The sequence below is a fragment of the Monodon monoceros genome, unplaced genomic scaffold, assembly GCF_005190385.1.
Source record: "Monodon monoceros isolate NGI ecotype Baffin Bay Population unplaced genomic scaffold, NGI_Narwhal_1 Super_Scaffold_4, whole genome shotgun sequence".
Taxonomy (NCBI): domain Eukaryota; kingdom Metazoa; phylum Chordata; class Mammalia; order Artiodactyla; family Monodontidae; genus Monodon; species Monodon monoceros.
In genome coordinates this window covers 38637756-38664911 of record NW_021703781.1, presented here as the reverse complement: position 1 = coordinate 38664911, position 27156 = coordinate 38637756, and the positions used below count along the sequence as shown (strand labels likewise).

The window sequence follows — 27156 nt, the reverse complement described above, 5'->3', positions numbered from 1 at the left end:
AGAATCAAGTACAGATAATATTTTCTTCCAGTGTTCCAATAAGGGTTTAATGTGATAATGTTTGGTTAAATTCTTAGCATAGCACCTAGTACGATGAGATGCTATCAGGAAATGTTAGTTTAATCTAACCCATAGGGCAGTTCTCCAGGCCTTCTGGTCATTTTGATGGCCTTTCTATGGGGGCCCATTACAGCATTTCTTCTTAATGTTTACCTGTAGTCTCTAATTTTTCAATGATAAACACTTATGACTTTCATAATAGAATTAAATAAAGCCTTTTTTATAATGATGACTTTTTGGTAGGCATAAACAAGCTTATTTTAAAATTTATACAGAAAGGCAAAGAACTTAAAGTTGGTAAAACAATTTTGGAAAATAACAATAAAGTTGGAAGAATCACTCTATTTAGGCTAGAATGTCAAGGCTTACTCCACAGCTACAATTATTAAGAGAGTGTGATATCTGGCAGAGGACTAGACACATAGATCAATGGAACAGAACCAAAAACCCAGAAATAGACCTACAGCTAGAGAAAGAGAGAGAGAGATTGACTGATTAATTTTTAAAATTGGTTCACATAGTTGTGAGGGGCTAGAAAATTCAAAATCTTGCAGAGCAGGCCAAGCTAGGCTGGAGAACCAGTGAAGAGTTGATTTTGCAGTCTTGAGTCTGAAAGCAGTAAATCTAGAGGCAGAATTCCTTCCTCCCTGGGGAAATCTAAGACTTTTCTTTTAAGATTTTCAACTGATTGAATGAAGCCCATCCACATTATGGAGGGAAATCTGCTTTACTCAAAGTCTACTGTGTAAATGTTAATCGCATCTAGAAAAATACCTTCACAGCAATATCAGACTGGTGTTTGGTGGAGGGAGGGGGAGTGGGGTTTGTTTTTTGTTTGGTTTTTTGAGGGATAAATGATTTCTTTGGATTTACATTCCCCTATGAAATACAAATGATGATTCAGTGAGTCCATGTATGAGAAAAGACCCTCTTAATGACACCATCTTTTATAAACACTAATTATTTTTCCCAAGTCTGGATTTCCTGGAAGTCACATCACTCACAATGAAGCTTATCTTTCATTTCTGCCATTTTAAAGGCAGGCCTACTTCTAGCCTGAACCAGGAGAAGTACAGAACCCACAATTTGTCCAACACCCTGACAGTGTTTTATTTCAAACTCTGGTCCCTGCCCTGTGATTAGAAAGAAAATTCTGCCAGTTTGCTCCTGACAGCCTCTGCTGTGGGGAAAACTGGTATCAGATGTTCTCTGAAACATACTGCCTTTCATCTAGACTCAGAAGCTAGATGTGCAATTAGTAGAAGGAGGAAGAGGTGGTGGTAGAGGAGGGGGAGGAAGAGGAAAAGGAGGAAGGGAAGGGGGAGGAGAAGACAGAGGTGCATGGCTGTGCGTACCAGCCACCTACCTGAGCCCAGCCATCAGCCATGGTTGTTGAGGATGAGACTGCTAAAAAGACCTAAGCAGGATGGGAGAGAACCAAGGTAGTTCCTTCTACAGCATCATGGAGATGGATGACTTCCCAGCTCCCCGATTCATAGACTTCTCTGCTTCCAGCCACCTCACCCGTGCTTCATCTCAGGAGTCATTTTTGCCAGCAGGTTAGCTGGGGCTTATGGGCTTCTCCTTGTGGTTCCTCCCACAGTTTCAGCTGGGGTCCAGGGATCATTACTGTCTTAAGGTTGGTCTGCTTAGGAAGTATCCATGGGGGTACTGTTGCATAATCCAGCTCCCAAAGGGATTTATCAGGTGCTTTTCAAATACAACATACTCCAGGACATCATTGGCCACATCTTCCTGTCCATACATCAAACAGCCAAACTGATCATAGACAGTCAGAGTCTGCTGGATGTGCATGAGGACAGTGACCTGGCCATACACGTTGCTCTGCTTTCACAGACTTCAGCAGTGAATCTGAACCACTGGAGTGGCTCTAAAGATTCTACAAAGTTCTGGCAGATGGGCTTATGTTTGATGTCCCAGACAACATCCAGAAAACAGTGATTAGTCACCAAGGTGTGAAGCCAGTCGTGATCTAAGTTGTTTAGATAAATGTGAGCGGCCATGAAGATATCCTTAGCTTTTTCAGGGAAGTCCTTCGTTTTAAAATTAGCATCATATTCTTTTATCTTCCGAACGGACAATTGCGAGGCAACATTCTTCTTCCATTGCTCAGTGCTCTGTGTCAGGCTTCCTTTGAAAGAAATGACGTGAGAGCATCACCCTCAGGAGGAACACAGGCATCGAAGACACCAGCTGTACAGGTCAGATGTGTGAGATGCTCCAAATGTTCCAGAGGCATGACCAGTCCCACTTTCTGGGCATTCTATAAACTCCTTTTCTGATTCATATTTGGGTTCACAAGTAGGGGGTATGAAACGTTTTTTAGTTCTCACTAGAACTACAGCTATGTACTGAGTCACCAGGACTGGCTGCAGAGATCACCATTCTAATGGTCTGGATAAGCAAGACAGCCTCCCCCGGCACGGGGGCTGCCACTTTTTTCATGCAAGGGCCTCTGGAATGGGGACTAAGAGTGAAGAGCCTGGGACAGGTGAGAAGGCGCATAGGGTGGAGCTAGCTCCATATGGAATCCAACTGCGTACCATAACCTAGCCAAATTGACACATAAAATTAAGCATGACAGTAGCTTTTTTTGATAGCCAAAAAATAGAAACGGATTAGTGACTAAACAAACTTGTACATCAATACCATGGAATACCACTCAGCAATTAAAAAAAAAAAAAAAGAGCAAACCATTGTTGCAGGCAACAACTTGGATGGACCTCAAAGGCATGCTAAGTAAAATAAGCCAGGCTCAAAAGGTACTGTATGATTCCATTTTGTCATTTAATTTTAAAATAACAAAATTATGCAGATGGAGAACAGATTGGGTTTAGGAATGGGGACAGGGGATAGGTATGGCTATAAAGGGATTGTAGGCAAGACTGATGGAACAGTTCTATATCCTGACTGTGGTGGTGACTACACAAATCTACAAATGTGATGAAATTGCATAGAACTATATACACACACACACACACACACACACACACACACACACAATTGGTAAAATTTGTGTAACCTCAGTAGATTCTACAAATGCCATTTGCCTGGTTGTAATATTATACTATGGTTGCCCTTAAGGAACTGGGTGAAGGATACATGAGACCTCTTTCTATATTATTTTTGCAAATTCCTGTGAATCTACAATTATTTCAAATTAGAAGTTTTAAAAAGTGTGGGGGTTTAATTTGGTTAGGTTGTACCCAGCCAAATTAATTATTCACAACTATCTGTGACCTGCTCACTGTACATCAACTATATTACATAGACTTTCTGTTGGTAATTCTGTGCTCCATTTTTAAAATCCATGAGCCTCTGAATGTTTCTCCAAAACCTGTAAAAGATTAATTATGGTCAGCCCTATTGGCAGACACCAAAAGAAGCTTGTAACCATCGATCTCTGCTACACAATTTATTTATTTATGGATGCTTCTCTTCTTTTACCCATAATTTCCTACTCGTGGAGGGAGGGAGGCAGGGAGTTTTCTTTGGCTGACTTGGTGTTTGGCAGCCGCTTCATAGTGAAACTAGTCTGTGCTGGGCAACTGAGATGCAAACCAGCAGGTAGAGAGAGAGAACGACAGGTCTGGAAGACAAAGATTCCTGTCCAGATCTACACCTTGCACACAACGAAACCGCAGAAATGACTACTAATATAGTGCAAGGCGGGGAGGGGCATAGTTTTTCCAACAGTAAAACTTTGATGCCAAGGGGGCCATGTGCCCAATGCAGAAGGCAGAGGGATGGTGATAAAAGGAGCCATCTAAAATTAAATTGTGATTGAGCACCAGGATCGAATTACAAGATAAATTTCAAACGGTAATAAAAGTTTGCAAAGTCCTAGGTGAGTTTTCTGAAAATGTCAATTGATATGCATTTACATATCTTACATGTATCTATATGATTGCCCAATCAGATTGTAAGCTCCTCAAAAGTTGGACCCTAGAGTGGCTGGTCTAGTTTGCTGCAAGTACTAGCATTCAGTAAATTACAGAAGGCTACTCACATGTGCTCAGTACCTAGCCTTGGCGTTCTTTTGCACATGCAAATTCATTCTGTTTAATCCTCACAATTATGCCATTAGCACATCTTATTGCCTGCATTTTGAAGACGTGGAAAAGCACTCAGCAAGTTTTAGTGACATGCTCAAGGATTTATATAGGCAATAAGTGGGAGGACTGACAGTCAAATATAGGTCTGTGTGTCTGGCCCTAAGACCATGTTCTCTCAACAGCAATCAATAGTTCATGATTATAGTTCTAATGACACAAAAATTCCTTAAGTTGCTTTCTGAATCAAGCAATAGTAAGTTATGCTCTATATCATTTTAATGTTAATTGAAATTGGGAAGTCTGGATATAGTAACTCTTTATAGTGAATATAATTCGTCTATAGTGCTTCCCAACATAAAAAATGATATTAGTTAGAGGGAGAGAAGGGAAAGGAAAAAAACTGAAAAGAGGAAAGAAAGGAAGGTTGACTCTGTGCTGGCTTTAGAAAGGAGCTTTATCCAAGTTTCAGAGCACTGTGAGGTTATTGCAAATTCTGAATTATAGCAGTTTCCAATTACAAAAATATTTTGGTGACATCTTAAATCTTGCAGGTAGTATTAGGAACTTGTGTTGAAGGACAACACAGATTGTTTGTGACAGCAATAGAAGGTACAATCCCTGCCCCATGCAAAATTTTTACTTCTACCAAGTAATTCCAGAGGCATTTTTTTAAATTAAGGGGTAATATAAAACAAAACAAAAATATCTGATACAGCCTCTCAAATAAGAGCACAGGATTAGAGCTGAAGTCTAATGTAAAATATGGAGTGAACTGCATTAGCTGCTGAAAGTATAGAACTTTACCTGAGTCCTGTATTCCTGGAAAACAGGGATGATCAATACATCCTTTCGTATTTCAGAAAACAGCTTATTGCAAAGAATCACCCTTTCACATGTAACTTATATATAAGATGTTAGAGAAAAACCCGAAGAAACCTTTTGGCCAACCCAATAAAACCCACGGATGACCCCACTGTTTATCTATGAGAAGGCCAGACACAGACCCTTGAAATTTCCATTCTTTGTCTTGTAAAATATTGGTTGAACTGTTTGTCCCCACTGAACAATCTGGACACTAACGTGACTTGACCAAACTTTCATCAGGCTTCTCTCCTTCCCCCAGGACCCTGAACTCTGGGCCACCCTTGGGCTTAAGCAAGCACTGGGACACAGAACAAAACCCCTTAACAGCCTCTCCTGAGAATCAGCTGACCACAGAAAAAAAGACATTTTCTGCTGAACTGACCAATCAATCCCCTGCTCCCCCCACTCCCCACACTCAGATCTTTCTAACCTTGTTTACTCCTCCCTTTAAAAGAAACCCCTTTCTGCCTGGCCTTGGCAACATTTGTAGATATTATTATGGTCAGAGTCTTCTGTTGCAGTAGTTCCTTTCCTCTTACTGTAATAGTCACCCGCCCTCTCTCAACTGCAATAGTCTTTTCAAATAAAGTCCCTCCTTACCTAAGTCTGGATTTGTTTTTTATTTGATACTACCTAAAGATGGAGTTTCTAATATTTTTGGAAGCACTTTTCTCCTCTGTCAAAGTTTGCTTTTATTTATGATTTCTCTTTTATGGATTTTAAGTATTTATGCCTGGTTCAGACGTCACACAGGCAGAGGGACCAAACCCTCTAAGGGTGTTAACAAGCTTCCCACATACCTCTTAGGTTAAAATGGAAATGAATAGGTAGGAGGGCTGCTTCCATATGCAAACACCTCCAGATAATCAATTCTATTCTAATATCTAGCGGGCTGCAGAATTACAGCTTCTGGGCCATTTAATTCACTTCCAGCTAATGCCTGAGGTGCCAATGTATACCAAAGAAAAAAGAAAAAGTAGATCAAACTAAAATATTTCCTTAGGTCACAGCAAGTTAAAAGCCTGACCAACTCCAAGTTTCACAGAACATCTTTATCATCTTATCCCTGAACTGGCCCAAATAAAAAGTTTGCTAATGTTAACAAACTATCAACTTTGCACCTTGAAACTATTTATGTTATCACAAAAGTTTCAATGGCATTATTCTCAAAAACAAAAGTGAGAATACCCTAGACTGGCAAAGGGTATTTTTGGCTAGTGCATTTAATAATAGGTAAAGTCATAATAAGTTAAAAATTGTAGATCACATTTAATTATGCATATTTAATGAATTACTTACTGAAATCATACCTAACTTTAAACATCCAGAGTATGTAGTATCTATAGTCATAGGGTGCTTTTGCTGATTCTTGCTCAGAAGTTTCTGGTACACACTGTCATGGTTGCCAGGATCAGCAGTGTGCTGCGAAATGTTTAAAAACTGGCTCTGGGGGAGAGGGTAGGCCCTGATGCGTTGCACTTGCCAATTTCCACGGTGTAAATATTCCCACCATGGCTCATTTGAAGCTATCAATGTGACTGCACTTGGAGTTGAGAAAGAGATGCTCAGCAACACACCATAAAGATACAATAGAAGTAAATAACCTCAAGAGAGCATAACAATAAAATGAAGTAAGATAATTAGGAAGTGATGAGTTTTGAGTATATATAATTTGGCGTTTTAGTATAACTTATTTAACTGTAAGTTTGTGTAATTTAACTTTTTTTGTTTGGTTTGGTTTGGTTTTTTGTTTTTTGTTTTTGTTTTGTGGTACGTGGGCCTCTCTCTGTTGTGGCCTCTCCCGTTGCGGAGCACAGGCTCCGGACGCGCAGGCTCAGCGGCCATGGCTCACGGGCCCAGCTGCTCCGCGGCATGTGGGATCTTCCCAGACCGGGGCACGAACCCGTGTCCCCTGCATCGGCACTGCGCCACCAAGGAAGCCCCTAATTTAACTTTTAATAATGGCTGTGTGAAACAACAGGCTTGCAAAATCCCTGGAAATTTAAAAGTTTCTTTAAAAGTTTCTGTATTCTGGCACAAACTGGTACCAGTGCCCACTAGTGAGTCCAGGATCCATCCTTCACTTTGGCTACAACCCCTAGAGGACTAGGTAACATTATTTAAGACAGGAATGATTTGGCTCACAGAAGCTTAAAGGATTTTACTGGCCAAAAGGCAAATACTACCTGCGGTGGGTTGAACTGTGCCTCCCAAAATATATGTCCAGCTGGGTCCTGTGAATGTGAGCTTATTTGGAAAAAGGCCTTTGTTGATGGAATTAAGTATCTCAAGATGCGATCATCCTGGATTATCTGGGTGGGCCCTAAATCCAATGACCCATGTCCTGATGAGAGCAGACAGACAGAAGAAGAGAACACACAGAGACACAGGGAGGACGTCCACGTAAAGAAGGAAGCAGAGACTGGAATGATCCATTTATAAGCCAAGGAATGCCAAGCACTGCCAGCAGCCACCAGAAGCTAGGAGAGAGGCATGGAACAATTCTCCCTCCTAGCCTCCAGAAGGAACCAACCCTGCTGACATCTTGATTTTGGCTGGCTAGCCTCCAGAACTGCGAGAAAATTAATTTCTGTTTTTTTAAGCCACCAAGTTTGTGGCAATTTATTATGACAGCCTTAGGAAACTCATACACTACCCCATGACAATTAGTCTTGGTCAAACTGGGCTCAGAGAAAGAGGCTTTGGAGACTTTAAAAGCAATAAATTAATAACTTGGAAAATTATGCAGCACTGTAACCATGTACGGTCATAGTGGAGGAGACAAGTGAAGTTTCAAGGGAAAGACAGCTTACTGGTGGCATTCTTCTCTGCCATAAAATGTCATCTCAATACTCCTTATAGATCAGGCATGGCTAGACTCCCTGATGACCCAGACATAACCTCAAACGTACCAACAGCCAAGGCTTATTTACCAGGTGGGGGGAACAGATGTTCTTAAATTTCTCAGCGATAACCTTTTTTACCTCCAGAGGTTCTGCTCCTGTTTTACAGAATATTCTAGTTCTATTAACTGGGAAACAAAAGGGTAAAGGAAAAAAAAAAAACTGTGAGATGTAAACATCCAAGAGACCTTGAAAAGAGTAGGAGATTTGAAATTTTACCATTGATTACGATTATTAATCTGACTACATAATTTGTGGGGCCCAGTGCAAAATCTCAAGAGAGTTCCCGCAGAACATTAAACCAAGTGAGAGCCCTTCTACACACGAGTCTTGTGAGACTGTATAAGTCACATGCCCATGAATCCAGCCCTATTAATGGGATATCAGACCTAGCTACTACGGATTAGAAATTGTGATACTTGTGCCTAATATACTATTCTCAAAATTTTTTCAGCATTCTTACTTCCATTTAGAAATGACCGGCCATATATCTGTTGCAAATAAATGCTGACATGCACTGAATTTTTTTACATAAATGTTCATAGAAGCTTTATTCACAATCACCGGAAAAATGGAAAAAACCCATATCTTTCACCTGGTGAATGTAAAACAAACCGGTATATCCATACCATGGAACACCACCAAAAAGCAACAACATGGATGAATCTCCAAGACATCATGCCCAGGGAAAGAAGCCAGCCTCCAGAGGTCAAATCATGCATGACTACATTTATGTGACACCTTAGAAAAGGCAACTCCACGGGGATGGAAAACAGATCACTGTTTGCCAGAGGTCGGGGTGGTGTGAGGGCTTGACTACAGAGCGGAAGCATGAGAGAATATTTAGGAGTAAGGGAACTGCTCTGTGTTCTGATTGGTGATGGTTATATAAAACCTTACATGTGTCAAACCCTTAGAACTTGTACATCCAAAAAAATTTTAATTTTATGGTATGTTAACTTGGAATTTTTTCAAACGAAAATAAGATTTGGCTATATATCCAAATAAATGTCTCTTAAAAAGTACTTTACATTTTCCATTTGAGTTTCTGCCAGAGAGGCTGCTTTGGGGGGCTCTGCCACAACAGCCCTGATATTCTGTGGGACTGTTTTTCCATCTGTAAAACAAGATCAGTCCAGAGCAGTGATTTTTCATTCATCTCTCTCCCCAGTTTCATCCCTGGGCACTTCTTTGTGAGGTAGGGGCACATTTGAAGAGAAAGAATGTTCAGCCTCCACTGGGCTCCAGACCCACAGCTCTGCATCAGTCAGAGCAGTTGTGCTTTGCTTTATTTCATATATTGTCTGCAGAACTTTCATTTAGAATAGCTGGTCCCAAGCCACATGGTTAGGTACCTGAGGAGTTTAAACAATCCCACATTCCAGGGCCTAGTGGTAGGGCCAACTCCATTGTCCCTTGGGCAAGTGCCCCCGTAGAGCTTGGTGGTTAGCCAGACTGAAGCACTGGTTTAAATGGTCAATGATTCTAAACAAGATGTTTGAGGAATAGCTGGAATCATGCTCCTTGCTTCACAACCTTTGGATATACAATGGGATTCTGAAAAGGCTGCTAAATCTAGGCTTCCCCTGACATACCGTCTGAAAGGAACTTAAACTTCCCCCTCCCCCCACAGGATGGATGATTTTGGGGAACATCACTTTGCAAACAATAAAGGGCTGTGCATAGATGGGGGAAATGCTGCTATGAGGATGAAGGCACAGACCAGGGACCAGCAGGGCCTCAGAGTAGCATTAATACTAAGAGCCGCCCTTTACTCTAAGCAAGTACCCTGTGCCAGTCACACTGCTAGCAGTCCTTTAATCCTCACAACTCTGGGAGAGAAGGGCTGTCACTGTGGAGACTGATAAGGAAACCGAACCTCTGAGAAGCTACAGGTCACGTGATGACAGCACCAGGTCCCAGCCCACACCTCCAACCTTCCAAGCCAAGGGAAAACCTTGAGGCCTGACATCAAGCCTGCTCTCTCAGCACTCACCCCCAGAGAAAGGGACTAATGCCACCTTTCATCAAAGGCTGCTGGGAAGTCACCACAGGCACCTTGACACCTTGCCATCTGGAACAGCACTCAAAAATTATTTTTAAATTTTATGTAATGAAATGCTTTCTTCAAACACTATCTATAAACCCAGAGTTAGACTCTGCTATGGTTGAAGGTCGGGGGAAGGGTGGCCTGAGGCTCCCAGGGCTCCCAGAGCACCACTTGATCACTTATCTAGCAAATTGGCACTTACTGTGAGAGGTACAGGAGCCATGATGCCTAAGGCCCTGGCTCTGCGCTCCAAAGAATGAAGTGGGATTCTGGCTGACTTGCTCCTGAGAAGTGGGACGGGGGGAGGGTGTAGGACTCCAGGCCTGCCACTTGCACTGAGCACTGCTGGCAGGTCCATCTGAATGGGCACCACCTGCCTCACCTCCTCCCTGGCCTGGCCCCAGTAGTCGTGCTCTGGCACTCACAGGGTAGGAAACTTATTTTCACCATCTTATATTTAGGGAGTTTTATTCTTCAAAGTTACGGATTATAAGGTTAAAAACTGCAGTCACCCTCCCTTTTTTCTTGGCCTTATAAGAGCCCTCATCAGATTTTCTGTATCAACTAAAGTAGAATGTTCAAGTTCAGATCTTGGTGTAGGATCAACTGCAGACCCGCACCTCTGACCCCTGGGGCAGGGGCTCACCAGGATGGCTCACCGTTTGGCTGCCATCAAACCAACCTCTTTCTCATAGATGTTAGGGATCACATCCATCGGGGAGTTAACGGTGTGTGCAGTGTTCTTGCCAAACAGCTGGAACTCCTAGTGGACAAACTGCTCCCAAAAACCGTTGTTGGGCGGGATGAGTGCAGTTGCGGCCTGGTCCCACCATGGGTGTCTGGCAGGGCCAGGCCTGGTCCTTCGCGAGGCAGCAGAGCTGAGGGCGGCCGAGCACTGGAGCAGAAACGGCGACTCTGCGCCGCAGAGGGCGGCCGTGCTTCATTTCTGGATCGTGGGTGCCCTCAGCAACGGGGCCCAGGAAGTCTCAGAGGCACGAGATGGGTGCATCGGCCACAAGCACCTGCAGCTACTGGGTGTCCTGGTATAAGGTGTTCTCTACCTCCACCGAGACGTTGATGACCGCGGTGATCTGGTTGCAGGACAGCCTGAGCTTGTTGCTGGCGGCCACACCGTTGCTGGTGTACAGGCTGCTGGTGTTCTGTGAGAGGCCGCTGGCCGAGGGCTGCCGGAACTGAACCAGGAGGGCACCCTGGGTGCGGTCACCAAGGCGGAGGGGCGGCGGCCAGCAAGGAGCAAGGGCTGTATCTTTCTCCTGGGCTGAGTCCACTGAAAACTCTCAACCGTCGGCAGGTGGGCTCCTTTAGGGAGCAGCCACACCAAGAAATCTCGGGGAAAGGGTCCAGGAGAGAAGAGACAGGTCGCGACGTGGGAGCCACAATTCCCGCTGGTCCAGCGCTGCTCTGGTTTCCATGGCAGGCCTGAATGGGCCCTGCCTGGTCTTCGGAGAAAGCCCGGCCTCTGCCTCCCTGACCCGGCACTGTTTGGGCCCTGGCCCACCTGGTTACCCATCCACGATCGCGACAGGCCTCACGGCTACCCCTGTCGAGAAGTCTGCATTGAATTTTGTTGAGCATTATAAATAATTAGGTGATTCCTCCAAATTTCTTAAGGAGTTTGGAATGCAGTTTACTATCTCTTCTAAGCACAAAGAGAAGAAACCCCATTTAGTCTCCTGTATTAGATATTAAATCCAGAACAAAAACTATTGAGAATGGGAGTGCTTAGCATTGGAATGGATCTTTAAGAAAAAAGCCCTCTCTGGAAAACTAGGATGGGACAGGCACCAGTTACCTGGGTCATTTCAGTAAGGTCATCTAAACAGCTCTGAGAGCTGGGCCCCAAAAGCCAAATGAAAGACTCTCAAAAAACAATCCAGAAGCACGAGAAAATAATGTCCTCAACTACCTAGAGTATTTTACTGATTTTCCAAGACACATCTGTGTCTCCATAAAAGCAAATACTCACATTGGCTACTTTTTCTCAAGTACCTGGAGAGTTCCCCACTGGCTGTTGCTGTTACTGACAGTTATTTAGGATTCATGATTCACCAGACTGTAGCTTAGAGGCTCTGGAGGGACACTGACCCTGCCAACACCTTGATTTTGGACTTCTGGCCTCCAGAACTGTGAGAGAATAAATTTCTGTTGTTTAAAGCCACCCAGTTTGTGATATTTTGTTACAGCAGCCCTGGGAAACCAATACACCTCTGTAGTCTTTTACTCATGAAAGTGTACCTTAATGCAAGCAAATGAGAGGGACAATCTTATAGAAACAGCTTTGAATTCACTCTTTTTTTAAAAAAAGTATTTCCCAAACCTCATTATTTTCAATGTAATCTGTAACAAACAACCTATGACACATTTTGCAACCAATCACAGCACACCCAAGCAACCAATCCACTGCCTGTACTAGGAACTGCCAATCCCACCCAACAGTTTAATTTTACTGAGGAAATGGAGCTCCCAAGAGGCCAAATGGCTCACCGGCTTAACTATGTATTTATTCTCATACCCACCATGTTCTAGCAAGTTCCTTGAGCACAGGTAGAAAAAGACAACTTGAGGAATGTAGAGGATACCTCATCATTGCTCACATCAGTCCCCAAACTTTGCCCTCTGACTCCAGTTTAAGTCATTTTGTGCACAATGGCTGAATGCTGAAACTTCCATAAGCAATTAGGATCATAACTCTGACTTTGAAGGCTGATAAAGTGATGTATTCAGGCTGCTGTACAAACCAAGAAATGGCTCAGCGTCCTGGGATTAGGATGTGACACAACATCCTGTGTCAGGGCATAGATCTCATGCAGGAGAGGAAGAGCGTCTGTGCTTTGATATTGCCATCAAGAGACTCAGATTTATTATTAAATCCTCATTGGGTAGAAAGACCAATGGTGAATTTATCAAGAAGCCTGCAGTATAATTTTGAAGAGAGTGAGTTCTCTGCACCTCAAATAAAAGTCTAATACAGGCCTCAAGTATAGCCAAGATAAAATGTCAGAAATTTGAATGTAAGAAATTTATGAGTGCAATTAACTAATATCTTTAGCCTGAAAATTGTCCTCTTGGTTAGGATGCCCTTCCAACAAGATGACTCTTGCTGACCTAGATTTCTCACCGTAATAGTCCTATTTGCATCCTGCCTAAATGTTAATTTAGTTGTCATCCATGTTTTGGAAAATAATATATCTCCTATTTTTGAGACATAACCAAAAAAGTTATAAGAAACTAATTTCTCTGCCAGTAAATCTAGTCTTCTTAGAAAGAAACTGAAGAATCACATAAGTAATCTAAACATTCAAACAACAACCTCCAAGGAGATCCAAATACTCACCAAATAATCTAATACTAGAGTTTGGGTCTAAAACCCTGAGTTAAAGCAGGAAAACCTCCCTAAGGCACTAGAAGAGGAAAGAGTCAAGGGCAATGCTGGGAAATGCCAAGGGTCCAGAAAAGCCAGCAGATCTGCCTTCTAGCCAAAGGGATTGCAGTGGTATCTATATGAGAGAAAAGGTTAGGGCCAGGAGCCAGGCAGAAAGAAAGCCAAGAATACAATTGGGAGAAAGCAATTGGGGTCCTTGACAATGGCTTTTAATAAAACTGAAAGGGCCTAAAATGCCAGTGAGTCAAAGTAGATTAAAGACATGATGAGGTATTTTTCTTAATACCCACTGCTGACTTTATTTATAAATTAAACAAGAAGGGAGGGACTTCCCTGGTGGTCTAGTGGTTAAGACTCCGTGCCCCCAATGCAGGGGGCCCAGGCTCCATCCCTGGTCAGGGAACTAGATCCCACATGCATGCCGCAACTGAGAGTCCACATGCTGCAACCAAGACCCCAACTGCCGCAACTAAGACACGGCACAGCCAAATAAATAAAATAAAATATTAAAACAAAAAAAAACAAAAAAACAAGAAGGGTGACTTGGTCTATTAAAAAAAACAGGTTTTCTCAAAACCACTTAACTCCTGAGCCAGTCACAGCTCCTATTACCTCTTATAGTCTGTAAATGTGCCTGCCCTGCTCTCAACCCTGAAGCAGTCTGAAGTATACATGTTACCCATTGTAGGATCACTATGATTGATTGGATCAATACTAGACACAGGATTCAAGACCAGGCAATTCATTGTCTAGCCAGCACCCAATTAAAATACTTTCTCAAGAATCTAAACTAAGAGGTATACAACTGTACTCAGTGGGTAGAATGTAATTGAACTAAAGGGACATGTGACTCTGACTTAGCTCACCATTTTGGTGGAGACAGATGTGCAAATAGATGATAACAATCCGCAGAAAAAGAGATTGGAGCAACATAAAGAAAGAGGCACCTGAGAGCGTGTGGTCCAAGAAAGAGTGAGAGGGAGAGATGGGGAAAGTAGCTGCCTTGGTAACTGATGGCATAGCAGTCCTAAGTCACAATTTGTATGAAATATCTATAAGGACTTTGTCTCAGTGAAGTTTCTGTATCCTTTTGACAAATGTCTCGAATTTTGTCAAATTCTCAAAGTTACGTGATTTTGGCTAGAGCAGCACAATAAGTTTTTCCTCAAATAATACTCCTACTATTACCAGATGGCCCTTGGGTGGGCAGAACTGTCTTCTAGAGAGAAAGACAACTCTGGGAAAAGAGCAGATGCTATGAACAAATTATCAAAAGTATACTCCAAAAAAAAAATTTGGGACTTCCCTGGTGGTCCAGTGGTTAAGACTCTGTACTCCCAGTGCAGGGGGCCCAGGTTCGATACCTGGTCAGGTAAATAGATCCTGCGTGCAGCAACTAAGAGCCCACATGCCACAACTAAAGATCCCGTGTGCCACAACTAAAGATCCCGTGTGCCACAACTAAGACCCAGTCCAGCCAAATAAGTAAATATTTTTTAATAAAATAAAAAAATAAAATTCATGTACATATATAGCTCTGCATGTAAAGCAGTATAGAATATTATAGATTCGTTGGTGTTAAATGGGACAAACTTAACTCCTGTTTTTGGGAAAGCTACAATAAGCTTCACCCAGAGGTAACAATTGTTCATAATGATCTCAAATTCCACTGATAGATATACATATCCCTTTTTATTTCTCTTCCTTATCCCTCAAGATAATGAAGGCTACTCTGAATGTTACCTGAGGGAAAAGCAGTGATACCTAGATGTTTCTACAAGATGAATTCTAGGTGAAAAAAGTTGAACAAAGTTTAAAAAGAAAGAAAAAGCCAATTTCATCATTTTTACAAATTTTGCCTTCAGTGGAAGGCAAAATTCAAAAGGGAAAATATGCTGTGAAAAGAATATTTTTGATGCTTTTTGCCCAAAATATGCAGGATTACATAAAAAGAAGGGGGAGGGGAATAACAAGAAGACCTAGATTATCAGACAGGCACCGCTAGTTCCAACATGAAGACCCAAACATAGTCACTCTAATAAAATGGTATTTAAATGACACATTCAAACCCATACTCAAAATACAATAATGCCAGCAAAACCAATAGAAAGAATTCACTGTTTTTTATTCAGAGGAGGAAAGAAATCTCTAAAAGAAAATGATGATAAAAAAGCTAGCAACATCATTCTACACAGAACAGAACAGTCTGGCAGGCTGTCATTTCTGAAGAACCCTGCTCTCAAGATGGTTTAACACAAGGCAGTTCTTTCCAGAGAACCCAGAACACTGTAATGATGATTCAAACCAGGTAAAAAAGAAACAGTAAAAAGAAAGTGCTGAAGGTTTTCAATGTATTCTCACCTTAAAAGACATTTTCTACTACTTCAACAGAAGAGATGCCTTTGTGGTTGATTTTACATGCTTGCCTTAATAGTTTCTTTTGTGAATGGAAAAAGCCTTCAAATTATTGCAGTAAAGACTATAATAGCAGCATGTTCAGAAAGAACTAAGACTTACAAACAGACCATTCTATAAAAAATGCTGTTTGTATCAACTCTGGTTACCAGAATTCTTAGGGCAATGGGTAGAAAGTGTCCATTCGTTATGGGTATCTATACATAAATATATCTGGATGGCATATTTAACTCTGAAACAGAAGATGACAAAAGATTTTTGGGGAAGGATAAGTCCAAATGGTGAAATGGAAATCATGTATACAGTATTTAATGGGTAAGTCCATGTACTATGATGATTAAGATCTCAAAGCAGAACAATTTAGTTGAGTAATGGCTCCACTACATACCAGTTATGTAATCTTGGGCAAAGTAGTTAACCTCTCCAGGTCCTCATCTATAACATCAACATAAGAAGACCTATCTCATAGAGTTCTTTGGAAAATTTCGTAAACAAACACATAAATCACTTAACACAGAGCCTGAGTCACAGTAAGTACTGAATAAGTCAATGTGATGATGACGATGACAATGACAACATCAGTTTCAAGTGCCTCCTCATTATGGATCCAATAATGATCTATGTGACCTGTGTGTCTGCTCAGGCCCAGTCCAAGCATTTTTTGTCCCCATGTTCTCATTATCCTACTTATCATTCTCTGTGTTTCCCTAGTCTTTTCCAATGATTTTAGATGTGGGGAGGCCATTTTCTTATTTCAGGTTCCCAGTAGTTCTTCTGAGTCTTTGAAACTACAAATACATAAAGTTCTCTTTAGAATCTTTACACATAGTTTTTCTTCCTTTATCATTACCTTTAAATGTGACCTGCTCACTTTATTTACTAGTATAGGAATGGCATATGTTTGTCTCTCTGAGGCTGCAGTTCTTTAAACTCAACACCACTCTCTCGTGTTCTTTGGCATGTCTGTACTTTAGCAGGCAGTCACATTCCAATTGGATTCCAACTGAAAACAAATTCCCTAAGTGTGCAAAAAAAAGATACTTCCTTTATAACACCATTAAACATTATTCCTGACTATTAAATTATGTCATGGCTACTATTGTTCATCCTACACTAGCCAAGTATTGGACTCAAACAGTGAATAAGAAATGCTTGTTAAACTAAATTGGATTATAATGATACCATGGAGCAGCAATGTTTCTGGGAGCCTTTGGACAAACTGTTTCAGCCTACTGAGGCCATGGCCATTGCTGTATGATGAGGCTTCCTTCATCTGGGAACACCTAGACATGAAAAACACTCAGTAGGAGATGATGACGCCACTGGCTTAGGATGGTCTATTCTCACAAGTTATGGGAAATGGAGGAAACAAAAACATGAGGAATTCTTCAGTCTTACATCTTATTCTATCTAATATCACATGAATTTTTGCATGTTTGCTGCCCTGTAATTATTCTATTCATGAAAAAATTTAAGCCTGTCTCTCTGCCCAAATAAGAAAGTAAATGTTTTCATGTAGTGCTGGCATTTCACATCATCTTGGTTTAAAAAGAGGGGGCAGGTCAATTGGCCACCAAAGTAATAATCTTGAGGTCATGCCTATGAAGCTTAACCATGAGTGAACCATGAATGTGGTCCCCAATATTCTGATGTGTAAATTATTCAAGGAAAGAGAAGTCACCAGCTAGTGGGTGAAAAACCAGTGTGGGTAAGACCCAGTGATTCCTTAATATTATATTCTAGATAGAAAATAAAACAGAATTTGTTGGGAAAAGAAAAACTACCTATTTTGTCAATATTTGTGATTCTTGTTTTATACACAGCTTAGTCATTTGCCTCTGCTCAGAGAGTTTGGAAGCCACCCTCATAAAGGACCTAGAAAACTACAATGCATACCCTTAAACTGATCTTTGACAAAGATGGCAGAAGGAGACCAGGACAGTGGACCCACGCCAGAAGGTCAACAGTTCTCAGGACATCTTATCTGACTAAACAGGTGAGGTGGGACCAGTCAGAGCACCTCATGTTCCATACCATGAGCAAACTGAGTACAACAACATTTCTGATCTGACCTAGTAAGCAGACAACACCCCAGATAATGGGTCGTTGAACAGTTTAGAAAGAAAACACTATCCAGTGTCCATGAAAATAATAAAAGAGTTAAATTCAGTAAAGAAAAAAAAAAAAAAACTACTACAAATCTATGTTGCATCCATAGCCTGGATAACCAGGGGGAAAGCTGCTATGTTCAAATCCAAACCACTGCCTAAACATACTTCCAAGTGCATAAGTAGTTTTGTTGTCCCTTACCAGTCTTTACAGGTCACTGTACTGTTTTATTGTCTATAAAGTGAGTTACACTAGATGATATATTTTATACACACACACACACATATATGTATGTATATATGTAATTATATATATATATATACACACATATATATGTAATTATATTATATTATATGCCTGGAGAATTACAATTGGTTAGTTTCTCAGAATTTACAAAAAGACTGCTATAATCTTTCAGGAAACTTCTTTTATTGGCTGGCTATTGCTACAAAATTGCTGTATGTCAATCAACTACAAAGTCTTAATGACATACAGCAAATATTTTTCACACTTCTGAGGGGTTCTGCTGATCTAGGCTAAACGTAGCTGATTTTGGCTGGACCACTCACTCATACATGTGTTTTTAGGTTGGCTCTGTACCATGTGACTTCATCCTTCTCATGGGACCACTGAACTAACCTGGGCATGACCTCATGGTGATGGCAGAAATAAGAGTGAAAGTGCATTAAGCAAAATCTTTAAAGGGCTAAGCTCAGAAGTGGCACTCTGGCATTTCAACCACATTTATTGTCAAAAAAGTCACATGACAAAGCCCAGAGTCAGAGCAGAAGGGTACTGCAAATTTACATGACAAAGAGGAGTGAAGGATTGGAGTCACTATTTAATCTACCACAAATCCACCATTAGGCAAGAATTATTCATGCTCCTCCTATCCCCCACCTGGGATGGTAGGGGTCCACCATCCCAAGACCCCCAAAAGTTTTATCTAACACAACATCAGGTTTGAATAACTTATAATAGATGTTCATGCAAGTCCTCCTGATCCAGAAACCTATGAATGAAGAAGGCAATATAGCTGCCTCAAAAACACACAGCATACAATGGTGGAACAAGGACAGGATAATCACAATAAACATTCCAATTCAAGGAGGAGGAAAATGAAAGGCAAATAACAGTTACTGGTATGTAGCAAGTCTGAAAGTCTGCTGGGAAAATGTTTCCAGGTCCCTTCACTTTAGGAGTCGTAAATAGTCCTTGATTTGACCCTGGTTATATTTCCCAAAAGTAACTCCCCAGTTCACTTTATTCATGGATCTTGGCTTCACTTTCTAGGATGTCCTTCCTTTCCATCATCCTCTTTGGCCACTTCTAAAGAGCTCAATAGAAAATATGTTCTTTGAGAAAAAATTTTAGCCTGCTTTCTGGATACAAAACATTAAGGGCTCAGAAGACTTTTAACATTTTGTACTGCTCATTCCCTACTAGACCAGGCAGATGGCACTTCTGCTCCTACAGTCTTCTCAAAAATTTTGTTGGTTTCCAGTGTATTTCATTCATTTTACTCCCTGTGCCCAAAGCCATTCTTTGAGAACAATTGTTCTATTTGTCTCACTATCCCTAGACTTTGAAAGAGCTGCTGTATCAGACTGTTGTGGACCTTGACCTTAAGATTCCTATAAACGCTTGTGTGCAACAGAGAGCACATATTAGATTTCATCCTGATTCTTTCAGAAGTCAACAAAAAATCATATAGCCCCTTCTTTGACTTGGACTTTACTCTGAGACCATCACTTACTAGCAGCACCCCAAGTTTGAGCTTTACCCCAGCCCAGACTTTACCTTACTCTGAGAATCTGTTACTGACTATAGAAGCTGGAGAAGAGAAACAATTTTATGTTCCAATTCATTAAGTCCTGGGCTCTCGATTTTTCTGATAAATTCTGCTTGCAAATGGCCAGTTCTTTTGAGTTCTTCCTTTCTTGTACTACCTTATATGCAGCTAAAGAGAAGGAGCTGATGTTTTCAAATTTTCACTGGGAGATCTCCTTGCCCAAATCCAAAGTTTGTTTAAGTACATTTTCTGTCTTCCAAGAAACCACAAGTGACCATTTCACCAAATGGGTTACCATTTTTTCAGTCTCCTATAATAGTTTCTTCACCATTTTTTCAAACTCCCACCATCAACTAGCCCTAAAAATAATGCTATGTATTTCAGGTGTTTATTAAAACAACATCCCATTTCTGTATACCAATTTTTGTTTCAATTCCCTTTGGTTGTAATATCAAATGACCTAAAAATATACTAGCTTCATATATATGACAAAATAACATTTAAAGATATATTTGAAAAGATCATAATTGAAAACTTTCCAAAATTTATGAAAAGTATCAATCTACAGAACTTTTAAGCTCCAGGATCCCCAAGGCAGGATAAACACAAACATCACACCTTTTCAAACACAATAAAAGACAAAGATAAGTAGTAAATTTTAAAATTAGATTTTCTGCTTTTAAGCAGAAGGGAGGAAGAAGAAGAAGAAGAAGAGGAAGGGGAGGAAGGATGATAAGGGGAGTAAGAGGAGGAAGAGGAGGAGAAGAAGACCTTATATACAGGGTAAAATCCATATAAATAACAACCAACATGTTACCTGAAACAAGGAAGAACATAGGGCAACGCAACAACATCTTTAAAGTGACAAATCAACAAAAACACTCAGCCTAGAATTCTATATCAGGAGAAAATATCCTTTAAAAAGAAGGTGGGGCTTCCCTGGTGGCACAGTCGTTGAGAGTCTGCCTGCCAATGCAGGGGACACGGGTTTGTGCCCTGGTCCAGGAGGATCCCACATGCCGCAGAGCGGCTAGGCCTGTGAGCCATGGCCGCTGAGCCTGTGCGTCCGGAGCCTGTGCTCTGCAACGGGAGAGGCCACGACAGTGAGAGGTCCGCGTACCAAAAAAAAAAAAAGAAGGTGAAATAAAGACATTTTCGGAGTGACTACAGCAACAAGAATTAGTCTTCTGTACTACAAGAAGTGCTAAAAGTTCTTTCAGGTTAAAAAGAAATTATAACCAGATATAACCTTAAATCTGAAGGAAAATGTAAAGGCCACAGCCAAGTGTGTGTGTATATGTGTGTATTTTTTATTTTTTTAAATAAATTGCTTTAAAAAATATCAACAAAGTATTACGAAAATTATCACATATCTGGAAGTTAAATATAAGACAACAAAAACAAATGGGTGGGGGGAGGCTTTTAAGGTTCTTATACTCTTCATAAGGTAGGATAATATTATTTAAAGGTAGACTGCAATAACTTAGATCACATTGTAAACTGTGGGATAGAGCACTCCATAAAATATTCAAAAATGTATAGCTAAAAGTCAATACATGAAATAAAATATGAATTCACCCAAAGAAGGCCAGAAAGAGGTAATAGAGGAATGAAGAACTCCATAGGTGAGTTGTACCAGACATTAAAAAATAATAATACCAATCTTACATAAACCCTTTTAGGAAATAGGGCAGGAAGAAATGTACCCCAAGTTTTGATTACAAAAACCTGTAAAGAACATTTACAAGAAAGCTACAGACTAATACGCATCATGACCACAAAACTCCTGAGCAAAATACTAGTAAATTGAATCCAGAAATACTAAAAAATAATAATAGTAAACCATGACCAAGTGATATTTTTTCCCAGGAATACAAAGTCGATTTGACTTTCAAAAATCAATGGACTGAATTTCTGATTTTAGCTCCAATATATAAAGAGCTTGAAAGTCATCTCTCCAGTTCTTCTAAAAGAAAAAAAGCTGAATGAATTAAAAATCAACATCTCTTCTTGGATCCATCAGAGAATTGAGGTCACAGGGCAGATCACTGCCCTGAAAACTGGCAAGACATGTGAAAACAGAGGATCACAGTTCACCACAATCAAAATCCACTGGAGCTATAAAGTTATAAAGTGAAAGGAACATTTAAACAGTAATTGAAATTGCTGGAGACTGAGTATGAACTCACTTGAGAGTTAAAAAAAAAAACCCTAAAGATACAGTCTTAGGGGGGACTCCTACACTGCTGTGAGTTTTACATGTAGGCACCCCACCAGGTTTTCCCAGTGAAGACTTGAGAAAAATAGCCTCTGCTCCCAGGTGGGTGGGGGCAGGGAGTGAAGGGAGGGGGAAGAAGTAACCATTTTGAAATAAGCCTGGAGCATTCTGTTCTCCATAACAAAGGGTGGCCCTCAAGGAAAGCTATTTTACCAGAACCTGACCTGACCTATCAGAAGGGCAGGTTAGACAGCTCCGGTCCCCTCTAGCCTTCCTGTCTCACCTAAGAGCAGAAAAAAAAGAGCTAAGAAACCTTCCTGATGGTCATACTTCAGGGACTCAGGCCCACTAAAATACTAAGATTTAATCATAGGATTATAGAATGGTTTCCCTCCCCTGTACCTTACTACCACATTAACAAGACTCCAGTATAATAACAGTGGATTACCACTGAGGGAGGTACAAGGCAGAGAGTTAATTTAAGAAAGGGTTTCTAGGGAAACCCAAAGACCGTAGGGAAGACAAAACCAAGGATACTAGAGGAAACTGAACGTCTGCCATGCACAGCTATAGGAAACATTAAACATAGCCTAACTCCTAGCCAGATAAAACATAAAATCTCACACTAAACTTATGTTTACCTCAGTTCCTATTACCCAATACATCATGTCAAGCTTTCAAAAAAAAAGTACAAAGCATGTTAAAAGGCAAGAAAAAAACTCAGTCTGAAGAGACAAAGCAGGTGTCAGAACCTGACTCAGATATAGTAGAGATTCTGGAATTATTGGACCAGAAATTTTAAATAACTATGATTAATAAGCTAAGGGCTCTAATGGAAAAAGTGGACAACATGCATGAACAGATGGGTAATGTAATTAGAAAGATGAATAAAAAAGAATTAAAACAAAAGGCTAGAAACCAAAACCACTGTAACAGAAATTAAGAATGCCTTCCATGGTATCAACAGTAGACTAGACACAGCTGAGGAAAGAGTCAGTGAACTTAAAGAAATACCAGTAGAAATTCCCAAACTTAAATGAAAAGAGAAAAAATATTTTAATGTGGAACAGAATGTCCAAGAACTATGGGTCAATTACAAAAGGTGTAGCATATACATACTGGGAAGAAGGAAAAGAAAGAGAGATGGAGCAGAAGAAATATTTGAATTAACTATGGCTGAGAATTTTCCAAAATTAATGACAGATACCAAACTACAGATCCAGGAATCACAGAACACCAAGCAGGAATAATACCCCCAAAATCTACATTTAAGTATATCATATTCAAACCATGGAAAATGAAAGACAAGGAGAAAATCTTGGAAGAAACCAAATGGGGAAAAAAAATCACCTTACCTATAGAGAATCAAGAATATGAATTACATCAGACTTCTCTCCAGGAACTATCCGAGCAAGAAGAGAGTGGAATTAAACATTTAAAGTGTTGAAAGAAAAAAATCCACAGAATTCTGTATCTGGTGAAATTATCCTTCAAAAATGAAAAGAGAAATTAGGACTTTCTCAGACAAACAAAACCTGAGGGAAGTTGTTGCCAACAGAACTGCCTTGCAAGAAATGTTAAAAGTAATGTTATTTGAAAGTTGACTTAGGGGATCTCCTGGTGGTCCAGTGGTTAGGACTCCATGCTCTCACTGCCAAGGGCCCAGGTTCAATCCCTGGTCAGGGAGTTAAAATCCCACAAGCCACATAGTGTGACCAAAAAAACAGAAACAAAAGCCAAAAAAAAAAAAAGTGGACTTAGATTATACTGCAAACTCTAGAGCAATCACCAAAAGAACATTGCTGGTGGGAATGTAAAATGGTGTAGCCAGTATGAAAAAGTTCGCCATTTCCTCAAAAACTTGATCATACAGTTACTATATAACCCAGCAATTCCAGTCCTAGGTATCCAAGAGAAATAAAAACATAAGTTCACACAAAAGCTTGTATATGAATGCTCATAAGAGAAGCATTTATAATAGCCAAAATGTGGAAACAATTCAAAATAGACATCAACAGTGAATGGATTTAAAAAGAAAATGTGGTATATGCAATGGAATATTATTTGACTATGAAAAGGAATTAACTACTAATACATGCTACAACATGAGTGAACCTTTAAAATATGCTAAGTTAAAGAAACCAGACACAAAAAATCACATATTACATGATTCCATTTACATGAACTGTTCAGAATAGGCAAATCTATAGAGACAGAAAGTAGACTAGTAGCTGACAGGGGCTTGGAGGGAAGGAGAACTGGGGAATGACTGCCTAATGTGTACAGAGTTTCTACTTGGGATGATGAAAAGTTTCCAGAATTAGACAGTGGTAATGTTTGCACAACATTGTGAATATAATAAAAACCATTGAATTGTAAACTGAATTGTGCAGTATATATTTCCAGCTACTTTTGAAAAGCAATGTAATTAATATTTATAGAATAAAGAAGAAAAGCTATATGATCTTATTAGACACAGAAAAAGCACTTGATAAAGTCAGTACTCATTCATAATAAAAATTCTCAGAAAACTAGGAATAAAGGGACCTACCACAACCTCATAAGGAAATCTATGACAAACCAACAGTTAACATAATATTTGATAGTGAAATAGGGAAAACTTTTCTTCCTAAATCCAGGAACAAGCAAGGATGTTCTCACTCACTGTTATTCAACATTGTGCTGGAGGCCCTAATAAGGGATAATAAGGCAAAAGAAAAAGAAAGGAAGGAAGGGAGAACGGCATGCAGACTGGCAAGGATAAGAAACATAAGAAACAGAAATCATGGAATATCATTGTGACTTGAAGATAGCTCAGTATTTCTTAGACAGGACACAGGAAGAAATAAGTGTAAGAGAAAAATAATTGAAAATTTGGAATTTATCAAAATTTAAAAATTCTACTCATCTAAAGATACAATTAAAGAAAATGAATAGGCAAACCACAGAATACGAGAAAAGATTCAAGAGCATATATCAGATAACTGTTATCTTGGGTATATAAAAAATTTCTTACAAACAAAAATAAAAGACAACCCAATGAAAACATGTTCAACATCATTAGTCACCAGAAAAATCAAACTTTGAAAAATGGTCTGGGGGGAGTTCCCTGGCAGTCCAGTGGTTAGGACTCTGCACTTCCACTGCAGGGGGCACGGATTCAATCCCTAGTTGGGGAACTAAGATCCCACAAGCTGCCTGGCGTGGCCAAAAAAAAGGAAAAGAAAAGAAAAATGGTCTGGCAGCTTCCTATAAAACTATACCTCTTATTTATGACCCAGCAATTCTAGTCTTTAGTATCTACCCAAATAAACAAGAATGTTATTCAAATTTTATCCTTAGCAACTTCATTCAAATGAGATAAAAAGGAAACTAAATGTCCATCAACAGAAAAATGGATGAACAAATTATGGTGTAATCACACAATGGAATACTATAATACACAACGGAATGGAATAAAAAAGAACAAAACAGTGATGCATGCAACAAATGGATGAATACCAAAAGGAGTATGCTGAATGAAAGAAGACCTAAAAGAGCTCATAATTTATATTTTATAAACTTATATGAATGTTTTTAATAAAATGAGCAAAATTAATTTATGGTAGAAAACATCAGAACACTGGTTGCCTCTGGTGGGTGGTGACAGGAATTGACTAGAAAGGAGCAGAAGGCAACTTTCTGGGACAATGAAAATATTTATACCTTAACAGATTTGAGTGACAGTAACTTTAATATACGGATCAATCCCCTTACATGTCACCAATCTCTCAGTACCAACTTCACCACTCCTACACTGGTGCAATCACACGCCTCTACCCATTCAAACACCCCAGGCTGAGCCACCCCACCTCCCCCAACGTGGACAACCTTCTCAGCCCACTCTGCCTCCAACACGCTGCTCTGGGCCACCGCGGCTCACCAACACGTGCCTATCTCATTCAGCGCCATCTAGGGACTTTAGGGGGAAGGGCTGTTCTTTTACATTGGAAAAGACCCTTCCATTTCATTTGAGCCTTCAAAGACACTATGATGTAGGCAAGGTATGTCATTTTAACCCATTTTACAGGGTACAAAAAGTTTAAAATCTTCTCCCCAGTTCCTTATTGGTAGGTGGGCACAGTCCAGGATATCAGACCCCTACTCTAATGTTGCTTCTACCAGCCTTAGAGTGAAGTCCTCATCCGTACCTCTAATCCCTAAATCTTGCTTTCAGAACCAGGGGATTTGGAGAACAGAGAAGCAGGCAGAATAACAAAATGCAACCTGCCAACAGCCTCTGTGGTTAAGGTGAGAACCACCATAACACACCTCTCATTCAGTTGTACAATCTGTTCCTGCAAAATAATCAGCCAAACCAGGATACTTACCTTCATGCGCTTCTGATGCATACCCCACGTGCCAGGCCCTCCGGTTCACTTCCCCAGTCATTCTCATAAGAGGAAGAGTTAGATTAGATTCCTATGCCTGCCCTAACAAATTACCACAAATTTGGTGGCTTAAAAGAACAGAAGTCCAAAATCGGTTTCAATGTGTTTTTAAGCAGGGCCTCGCTCCCTCCAGAGGCTCTATGTAAGAATCCATTCTTTCCTTTTCCAGCTTCTAGAGCTGCATTTCTTGGTTCATGACCCCTTTCTCCATCTTCGAAGGCAGCAGAGTAGTATCTTCACATCTTTCTCTGCTTCCATCGCCACATCATCTTCTGCCTCAGTGTCAAATCTCTGCTCTGTTTTCACATCGCTTCCTCCTCTATCATAAAATCTCCCTCTGCCTTCCTCTTAGAAAGACACCTGTGGACTTTTAGGTCCATAATCTTCCATCTCAAAATCCTTAAACACATCTACAAAATCCCTTTTGCTCCATGTTCCAGAGATTAAAACCTGGATATGCTTGGGGACCATTATCCAGCCAACCACAGGGACCAGTGGAGACTTACCTCCTTCAGAGGCAAGCACTAAGCACATTCCTATTCAGAAATGGTGTGGGGAGGGTTAGAATAAAGTTGATTTATTTTTCTAGTCATGGTTAAGATAATGCTACCAGCTAAGGCATTTCAAACATTTTAGAGAATATCATCCTGTTCTTTCTGTTTTCCACAAAAGAATTGTTTGTTGAAATTTACCATCTAATTTTCAACAGCCTCTTTCACTCAAGTATCTTTTCCATCTCCAGTTGATGCACAGAGCCAGGGAAATCTCATAGAAATGAAAATGGTTGGTGAAAACTAAACATATTTTCCCTTAAAATGCAGTTTGAAATATTTGCC

The 27156-nt window shown here is 40.3% G+C and overlaps 2 pseudogenes; both read right to left on the bottom strand.

Annotated features, from left to right (window-relative positions):
- Positions 1-1603: 1603 nt before the first annotated feature.
- On the bottom strand, positions 1604-10311 carry LOC114908542 (annotated as a pseudogene).
- A 297-nt stretch (positions 10312-10608) lies between these two features.
- LOC114908541 lies at positions 10609-26321 on the bottom strand (annotated as a pseudogene).
- Between the last annotated feature and the right edge of the window lie 835 nt (positions 26322-27156).